The sequence below is a fragment of the Sturnira hondurensis genome, unplaced genomic scaffold, assembly GCF_014824575.4.
Source record: "Sturnira hondurensis isolate 20B ecotype Veracruz unplaced genomic scaffold, ASM1482457v3 Scaffold0024758, whole genome shotgun sequence".
Classification (NCBI taxonomy): Eukaryota; Metazoa; Chordata; class Mammalia; order Chiroptera; family Phyllostomidae; genus Sturnira; species Sturnira hondurensis.
This window is the reverse complement of record NW_028097389.1, coordinates 913,946-924,402: the sequence shown is the minus strand read 5'-3', so window position 1 is coordinate 924,402 and position 10,457 is coordinate 913,946.

The following is a 10,457-nucleotide window of genomic DNA, read 5'->3' as shown; positions in this document are numbered from 1 at the left end:
ATATAAGTGCTGCTACCCCAGCTTTTATTTCTTCTCCATTTGCATGACATCTCTTTTTCCATTGCTTTACTTTTAGTCTGTGTGAATCTTTTGATTTGAGATGGGTCTCTTGGAGACAGCATATACACAGGTCTTGTTTTCTTATCCATTTAGCTGTCCTATGTCTTTTTGTTGGAACATTTTAACTATTCACATTTAGTGATTATTGATCAATACATATGTAGTGCCATTTTATTGTTAGACTATGTTTCTCTGTTTTTATTTTCTTTCCCTTTTCTTCTTCTTAATGCAAGCACTTTAACTTTTGTTGCAGTACTAGTTTGGTGTTAATAAACTCCTTTAGTTTTTTTTTTCTCTAGGAAGCCCCTTATTTCTCCTTAAATTTTAAATGTAGCCTTGAAGGGTAAAGTGACCTTGGATGTATGTCCTAGCTTCTTATCCCCTTGAATATTTCACATCACTCCCTTCTGACCTGAAATGTTTCTATTGAGTAATCAGATGACAGTGTACTTGGTGTTCTCTTGTAGGTAACTACCTGCTTTTCTCTTGTGGATTTTAGGATTCTCTCCTTGTCTTTTAGCCTCACCGTTTGAATTGTGATGTATTGTGATTTAGGTCTTCTTGGATCTCACTTGCTTTGGACTCTCTGAGCTTCCTGGACTTGTGTGACTTTTTCCTTCACCAGAATAGGGAAGTATTTGGTCATTATTTCTTCAGATAAGTACTCGATCCCTTGCTCACTCTCTTCTTCTTCTGCTATTCCCATGATGTGGATGTTGTTCTGATTCATGCTGTCCAAAATGTTTCCTAAGCTCTCCTCATTTTTAAAAATTATTATTATTATTTTTGTTGCTCTGCCTGGGTGTTTTTTTCTACCTTGTCCACCAAATCACGTATGTGACCCTCTGCTTCATCTAACCCACTGTTTATTCCTTCTAGTATATTATTTATTTCAGATATTGTTTTCTTTATTTCTGGCTGTTCCTTTATTATGGTTTCTATGTCTCTTTTCATGATTTGGGGTATCCTTATAATCATTTCTCTAAACTGTCTGAGGAAATGGTTGCCTCAATTTCATCTAGTTATTCTGGAGAATTCTCTTGCTCTTTCATTTGGGGCCTGTATTTTGTCCACCTATGTTGGCTGCTTCTTTGGGGGGAGGGTGTTTGTTTGTTTTTCTTTTTTGTCTACCCATTTTGCTTGTTAAACTAATCAGCCATTAAACTGATCGGTTACTGAAATAATCAAGCTGTACTCAGCAGCCTGGCTCAAGCTCCACAGGGTGGAGCAGAGTAATACCTGCAGGTTGGGTTCTTGCTTCCCCGCAGGCTGATGCCACTTGGAGAGGAGAGCTCTGTCTGAGAAAAGTGGTTCCTACAGTGTACGGAATGACTCAGCACAGGGATCCTGGTGGTTCTTCCTTCATTTCTCTCCCGAGAACCACCAACCCCAGACTATGCATCTCTAGTCCACTCTGCCTTCTCTCTGCCTTAGCCCAGGGTAATTAGCTGCAAAGTTTTGTGCATTGGCCCTTTAAGAGGATCTCTCAGTCTTCAGCCATCTCTCACTGGATGACACAAACCCTGCTGTTTTTCACAGCTGGATGTTATGTGGGTTCCTTTCTGGCTCTGGTGAGACAAGGTAGGTAGCCAAGCTGAGGGTTTAGACCCCATTTTTCTTAGAGACGCCCTCCAGCTGCTTAAATAAACCTCTGGATCTTTAGCTGCCATCCACGGATTCCAGCCAGCCCTCTCACATTTCCACACTCTCTACCAGTCATGTTGTGGTGAAGAGGTTTCTTCTGCCTGTTCTTGGATATAAAGCTTCTCCCCAGGTAGTGTTCAGTTGGTTACTCAGAATGCTTTCTCTAAAATTTAGTTGTAATTCCTAATTCGTCCTGGGAGATGATTAGTGTAACTTCCACTTTCTCTTCTGCCATCTTGTACTGGGAAAGAACTTTTAAACAAAACTTACTGGGGATGACAAGTTAGGTCGGCTCTTTCCCTCTCCAGCTAGGTTGGTCAGCCACAGGAAGCCTGAGTTTCAGAGACTGGTGGGTTCCCTGGAGACTACATGGCTGGGTTCCAATCACTTGCAACCCTCCTGCACAGAAAATGGTATCACTAGCTGAACTGTGACTGGGCATCTGCTGCAGTTACCAGTATTTTATATAGGATGGTACTATTAGAAATCAGAAATGGGATTTCAGGTGCATTCCTGTACTGGCAGAAGGTGGCAGGGTGGTTTGTGTTTGGGTATTTTTTAAAAAATATTTTATTTATTTATCTTAGGGGGAAAGGGAAGGAGAGAGAGAGAGAGAACCATCAGTGTATGGTTGCCTCTCATGCGTCCCCTGCTGGGAACTGGGAACTGGCCTGCAACCCAAGCATGTGCCCTGACTGGGAATCGAACCACGATCGTGTGGTTCGCAGGCCCGCACTCAATCCACTGAGCTACACCAGCCAGAGCTGTGTTTGGGTATTTTAAAGGCAGTGGGGCCCTGAGGCAGAAACCTACCACCATTCCAAAATGATATAACCTTTAAACAACCTCTTTCCTTTTCACCAAACTCCTTGTCTTCAGAGCTATGCCTCAAGGGGGCAAACAATATAACCTCACTGACTTCTGAAACAGCACGAGTCTGTTCAGTAACAACGTGACTACCTACCATGACTGGCTTTTGGTTAGGAAGTTTTAATTTCAGATCATTTTATGTAGTTACTTCAGGTCCCTGGGTTTGTAAGACGGGCTTGCAGACTTAAACTGAGCTTATCAAACTAAGCATTTGACCTTTTTTCCCAGAAGAATTATCTTGGGCTGGTTACTCTGAAAGAAAAGCAGACACAGGAAAAGTTCTGAAAACCTAGTAGAAGTTATCTTTTGTAAGAGACATTTACATTCATAAGGGAAAACTCCATTTGTAAAGGTGTCTCTGTTTTAGTAAAAGGAACAGGATGGCTAAATATCTAGACACTACTAACAATGTAGAGGACAATGACCTAAATCTGCATAAAATGTTCACACATGTTTACCTTACTTTTCCTGGTAACATCCCATAACGGACCACTGCCCCCAACATCTTTTGCCTTTTGCTGGAGATGGTATTTAAGGGTTGCTTGGGCCATTTCAGAGAGTTACCCAGGTTTCTAGGGTATCTCCCATGTACATAGGAAGAACACACGTTATTAAAGTTCTGTTTCTATTTCTCCTCTTAATCTGTCTTGTATTACTGGGGATTTCCAGCCAAGAATCCAGAAGGATAGGGGGAAAATTACTTTCTCTCCCTTGTAGACAACTTTTATTAATTTGTTACTCACAACATTTTAGCAGGATTTTCTTATAAATATCACACTAATTTCAAAAAGTCTAATGTTGGATAATCATATAGATATTATTGTCTCATATGTAAAATTAAAATTTTGCAGTTATATAAATGCTATATATTATTTTCTACCCTAAGTCTCTATAATTGGATAATGACAATGAGATACTTTATATATACATATATTTTGATTCAGAAATTTATATAAGGTTATATGTTTTATACATGGACAGAATATTTTCAATTGATCATTTTTAGATTAATTTTTGGCTTTTACACATTGAAAATGTATTGACATTTAAGTTTCTTATACTTGAAAGCAATTAGAAGTTAACATAAGCTATACACACAAAAAATTATATATTCAGAATACAGAGGAGACTTTAAAAAACAGAATTACATTCTGGAGGGCAGGCTTCCCCTGCTAGGTGGGTGTTCCACAGCACACCAGGCGAGGGGTGTTGTGATAGCTTGCATTCGCTTTCAGTGAATTTTTTTGTAAGACTTTTTCAATAGGTTTGTCCATTTCGTAATGGGTGGTTTATGAGCACAACTATCCACACTGTGCTGAGTGTTCGGCAGTTTTTGAACAAAAATGGTGTGACCCGTGTGCCCCATCCTCCCTGTTCACCTGATCTCACCCTGAACAACTTTTATCTGTTTCCCCAGATGAAAATAGTCCTCAAAGAAAAATGTTTTACCAATGTAGAAAAGGTGAAATGAAAAACAACAGAAGCACTAAACGACATCAAAATCAATGAGTTCAAAAACTGTTTAAGGCAATGGCAAAAAAAAAGTGTTGGTATGTATATTGCATCAAATGGTACTTTAAATGTGACTGAAGTTTAAACATGTAATAATAAATACACAATTTTAATAGATAAATTCTATTTTGGGAGGGGTCCCCCACATATGTAAAACACAATGTGAAAATAATATTATTTACTTTCTTTTATTTGCTTGTCATTTCCATGACAGGGTGATGGGAATGACATCCCTGCATGTGCCAGGCACGTTGCTCAGGGCACATTCCCTGAAAGTAGCGCAAAGACATGAAAGACAACAAATCATAGATGTATGATTACATCCCGCTCGGATAATGTTAAAAAAGTCATTTCTAGGATGGTATGGGGAATGTGAGTGACACGTAACTTTATTTTGTGAACATAATGTCTGAATCCCTGAGGATAAAGTTTTAAAAAAAATTCTTCTCTACTTCACTGCTACATGAAGAATTTCTTTCCCTGGACACTCCGGGTCTTTTATACCATCCATCACTACTTTGAATGGCAGTGAACACAGAAGTATTGTGATAAATGAGCAACGGTGTTGGAAAAACAAAATTAAAAAAAATCCTGACCACAAAGGCAATAGGAAAAACTCTTTTATTGTTGAATAAACATGAAATCAGAATGTATGCATGTCACAGGCAACCTACAGAAAGATTATGAAGACAGAAACAAGTATCATCTTTTTACACAGCCAAGCAGATAGACATAGTTTCAAGATAAATAATACCTAGTCTGCAAGTAAGAGCACTGGATAGCACCATTTGTCACACATGGTTCATTCTGTCTGGAACTGGTAGTCAGGGTGACCATTCATATTGGTAAACTTTATCCAGAGGGAAAAAACACTTCCCAAACTTAAGGCAGCAAGTAATGTTTCAACTTGGAGCAAGGGCTCCATTAAAATTAGCCTCCCACCCTCCCACATAAGTTGGGGGTAGGGGTGCTATCTCCTTAATTATTACACTTCAAAGTGATTTCTCTGGGGTCCTGGAAAAAGGTCCTAGGTCATAAAGCTGACAAAAGGCATATCTGTTTTTGAAAGGGTTTATATGCCTTCTGAAGAGAAGACAAAGTACTAAGTATTACAACTTTTCTAAAGTAAATTCTCTGAGAAAAAGAAGGGGAAGAAAACCTTTTGCCTTACTTTCAACATGGAGAATTAAGCCTCTTTATTTGTATGTGTTCTTCTTACTTGCCCAAAATTCATGTGCTTTATGCCTTGAAAGCACAAAACTGAAAATATCAGAGCTTGAAATAAAGACATTTTCATGGATAGAGAAGGGGCCAATCAAGAAGAAAGAAACCCTAGTAATTTCTCCAATCCATCTCTGAAAAGCAAGAATTCAGGCTTCTTTTATGTCAAGGGAAGGAAAGACGGAGGGGCTGTTTTTGTAAAAACTGGGCCCCCGGTCAGAATTTCTCTAATGACTAACACGTGATTAGCCTGAAGGCCTGGGGGCAGCACAGGCCCAAACCAAATGGAGTCCTGGAGATGAGAATTTCACTGCGCTGTATCCTTAGGCAATAAAAATGAGTGTATTTTCCCTCCAGTTGCTTTCTATTCCTCCTTTTCTTTCTTTGCTAGGGCCAGAGTGAGGCAATGTTCTAGGTTAGGGGTCTGCAAAATATGGCTTCCGGCCAAATGCTACCTGCTGTTTCTGTTCGGTTTTACATTTTTAAATGATTAAAAATATCAAAATCATAATAATATTTTATGACCTGAAAATCCCAGTGTGTAGAAATAAACTATTATTGAAACAGAGATGCTTTCTCTTTCACCCGTTGCCTGTAACTACTTTCTAGCTATACCACTAGAGATGAAGATTTGCAGCAGAAATCAGATGTCTATAAACTCTACAATATTTACTCCCTCATCCTCTATAGTAAAGGTTTCCTGACATCTGATCAAAGTACTTACTAATAAGAGTTTATTCCCTGGATAAGGACTTTGCTACTTTGGGGAAGGAAGAGATTTTTCTCTATCTTCGCAGGTTCTTTGGCTGGTGTAATAATTAAATCTACATGAGACAGAATAACAAGAGAAAATAACCTAATTTAAATTACATATATGCACACGGGAAGCCTACATACATGAGATAGTTGGAGACCTCACATGCATGAGAGGTTCAAGGGCAGAAAGTTAAAAATGAAAGAGTGTATGGCATTCTGAGCTCAGGATGAGGTAGGGTCTTGGGGGTCTACCTTCAAAGAGTCACTACAGGATGATAAAAAAAAAACAGATGTTCAGTATTTAGTAGTTTTCCATACAGACAGATAAAAAAAAACATTTCTGGTGATAACTCTTTCTGTTTATAGAAAATGTTACATACTCATTTATATGTTGATATCTTTGCCTAAGTATTTGTATTCTACCACACTTTTCCACATCTTAGAACAGATCATCATTGTTAGTTAAGATATTTGAATACAATCTTAAGTCTTTTTCTGTTTAGTAGTAATTCAAAAAGTTGAAGTGCAACTATTTGGAAATTCACAGTTGCTACACCTCCTATCCGCTGTGCCCCACCCACAAAAGTGTTGAAGTCTTTTTAAAAAAAATATGTATTTGAATGCTTGGGGTTTTCTCAAACCTTTTTCCTTCCTTCACTTCTATTACCAGGTATAAATGATGTGCAATAATTAGCTTATACAAATAACATCTTTAGATATTAACAGGTATAGAAGATGCTTATAGGGAATTTATTTTTATTTTATAGGTCTGAAAACAGGAATTACATTAAAGCTGGTTTTACATCAATTAAAAAATTTAAGCACATTTCTAAAGGATTCTCGGAAACAGGTCACGCAGTGTATACATTAGGGAGAATAGCCGAATTGCATGACCAAGCACTGCCCTGATTGAGTTTTACTCTGATCCTCTCACCCAATTACATTTGTAAAAGTTACCATGGAGACTAAAAGCTTGACTACTGAATTGAACTAGCAGGATAATACCAAAGAATATAGTCAAGGAAAGCAAAAGTGATACCAGAGTCAGAGGTGTCTTACTTTAACATGTAAATATGCTACATTAAATTCTCTACTCCCTACAGAGTCAACAACACCTTCCTATTATCAGGAAGAGCAGAAACAGAGAAGTAGATTAACCAGTCAACTAAATACTTATTTAGTTGATAAAATAAGTATTACTAAGTATTTTGATGATTAGTTACTAATGTTTTGTGTGTTCGTTGTTTATCAGGTTGTTTACTTATGTAAATACATATCTTTAAGAAATACATCACATTTTTAGATATACATTCACAACCTGAATTAGGCAGATTTTTGGTCACAAAAGCCATTATTTTAGTGACTGAAAAACTTCTTTTTGGGCTAATGTTATCAATCATATATTATGCTATTAATGTGAATGAAACACCAATCATAACAATTCAGGAATTTTTAGAAAAAACTTAGTTCTTCAATTAACTTGAAATTATACAGGCATCTAAAATTACAGATCCATACTGAAATGCGTAAATAATTCTCTATAATTTGTAGGATAAAGATAAGTCAAATGTGATATATTCATAATGCAACACATTCACCTGTCAAATATTCACTGAATACCTTCTATAATGTTAGGAATCCAAATCAATATTGAAGGCATAATTTCAAACAATAAATTATTCTTTATAGCCAGAACAATGGGAAGGAAGATAATTGTAAGCAAATGATTTCTGTATCCTGAATAAGTGCTGTGATAGATTGAAGTGCAAGATATAAAAGAAATTGATGAGGGAATATCAAATTGCTTGGGGAGATAAAGAATGATGTACTAGAGAAACTCTTATTTACGGCACAGAAATGTCTGAAAGAGACATCTGAATTATGCTTGAAGTAAGATATAGAAAGCAATTATTTTTTACTCTAACCACCTCAAACTGGCCCTGGCAAAACTAACCCTGCTAAATCTTTGTAGGAGGAAGGTATTTCTGCTTGGCTCTCTCCTTAGAGGCTCAGAAATAAATCCTAAACTGTTTTTATGATGAATCTTTAGGAAATGCAGACCAACTGATGCCTTTGAATTTGTCTGTTAACAATGCTAAGTAACTCTGACTTGAAAAAGGTTAGGGTGCGTTTTCTCTTCTGTAAGGCCTCTGAAACAAGAAACATTGTAAATATTTATCAATTCATTTTTTCTTTAGAACTACAAAATTGACAGAAGGAATTTATTAAAATAAGAATCTTAAGTAGCAGAAGTTACTCAATGAACTTTGTTTTTACTAGTTTACCCCAAGTACACGTGCATGCACAAACACACACACAGACAAAGTCCAGAAAAAGCCCAGACACTGTTAATGTGATGAGAAGGGTTTGTGCAACAACAATGTATCCTGGCAGCCAAGGAGAGTGGGCGAGAATATGTATGCATGAACAGTCATGACTTCACTGTACTAGTCAATGGGAATGGTAGATGCTGTTGAGTGAGCATGTGTACTGTGTGGCCATCACATTCAAAATGACTGAGCAAGTGGAGCAATGAATCTGCATCAAATTTCGTGTTAAACTTGAACATTCCTCCACTGAAACCATTAGGGTGATTCAGAAGGCCACAGCTCTGGACAACCAGTGACTGGCAGCTTCATCACAACAATGCAACAGTTCATGCATCACGTCTTGTGCAGAGTTTTTTGGCAAAACATCAAATACCCCAGGTGACTCAACCCCCCTACAGCCCAGATTTGGTGCTCTGAGACTTCTGGCTTTTCCCACAACTAAAATCACCTTTGAAAGGGAGAAGATTTCAGACCATTGGTGAGACTGAGGGAAATAAGATGGGGTAGCTATTGGTGACTGGGAGAACTGTGTGAGGTCCCAAGATGTCTACTCTGAATTCCTGAAGGGGACTGAGGTGTTATCGTCCTATATACAATGTTTCTTGTATCTTGTAACTTCTTGAATAAGTGTCTCTATTTTTTATATTACATTGCTGGATATATCTTTACATTTGTAGAAAGTATGATAATGTAAAAAAAAAAACCTTTACTACCTCTGACCAGGTGGCTCAGTTGGTTGGAGTGTCATCCTATACAACAAAATATTGCCAGTTCAATTCTTGGTCTGGGCACATACCTAGGTTTCAGGTCTATTCCCCAGTCAGAGCACATACAGGAGGCAACCAATTAAAGTTTCTCTCTCATATCAAGGTCTTTCTGCCTCTCTCTCCCACATCCCCCCTCACCCCCCTCCCCTGGGGCTCCAGAATTCCCCTGTCTTACTCAGCCACAGTCTTCACTGGTTTTTACAGCCAGAAATTATGAGGAACTTCTCTTCCTGGCCCTGGAATTCTAGGCTAAGTAAGGGTCTTGGTATAGAGCTGGGACCCCATGCTCTTTAGAGGGGACCTCTGAAATTGAGATATTACTCCTGATTTTTGTTCATAACATGTGGATGTGAGACTAGACCATTCCTCATCTGTGCTCCTTTTGTCAGTCTCAACGTGAATTCCTTTTTATATCCTTAGTTTTAAACTGCCAGTCAGCTAGATTTCAGGTGGTATGTAGCTGCACAGTAATTTTGGTGTGGTCATGGAAGGTGCAAGCAATGCATGTGCGTAATCCACTACCGTGATCAGAAGCCCCCGATTTACCTGTTGGGGGACACTATAGGCTTTCTAAGTTCCGTTCTAATTTCCAAATCCTCATGCTATTTCTTCTACAAGTACTGCTGTACAAGTACCGCGCGCTAACCGATTGGGCCACTGGAGCTCATCATCATGCTATTTCTGAAGGGTAGACCTTGGAAGGGGTAGCAAGCTTTATATCCTCGTTACAAGTTGTGATGCTGGTATTTAAGGAAGTCTGTTAACATTTTCAGTTTGTTAAAAATGTAAGTTAATAGTATAGTGTTTAGTAAGCATATCCAATAATCCCTCAAAATTCTTAAATTTGTTGTAAGAACACACAGTAATTGCTAAGAGAGTAATTAAAGTTTCAATGTCTGACAGTATTATACAAGTATTTCACTGTAAAAAAATAAATACAATATTACATCTACCAAGATACAATCAATACCTACTCTGTGCTAGCAAACAATACCTACTCTGTGCTAGCAAACACAGAGTTTTGAAGGGGCTCAGGGTGCATTACCCCTAACTACGTCCATCTGGTCTACTGACTATTTAAGTCAAAGGAGTTTGATAAAACAGCAGAAGCAGAAAGATCACTCTGAACTCCTTTCTACTCCCCTTGTCTTTCTTTCTTAAAATAGGTCATAAAACACTCAAGCAAGACACGCCTTTTCTATATCCAGAGTATTGAGTATCTTTATGTCTGTAGACAGAGGGACATGGAGAAAATTCTCATAGAACTTTCCAAAATTTCCCCAGCTAACTAAAATTA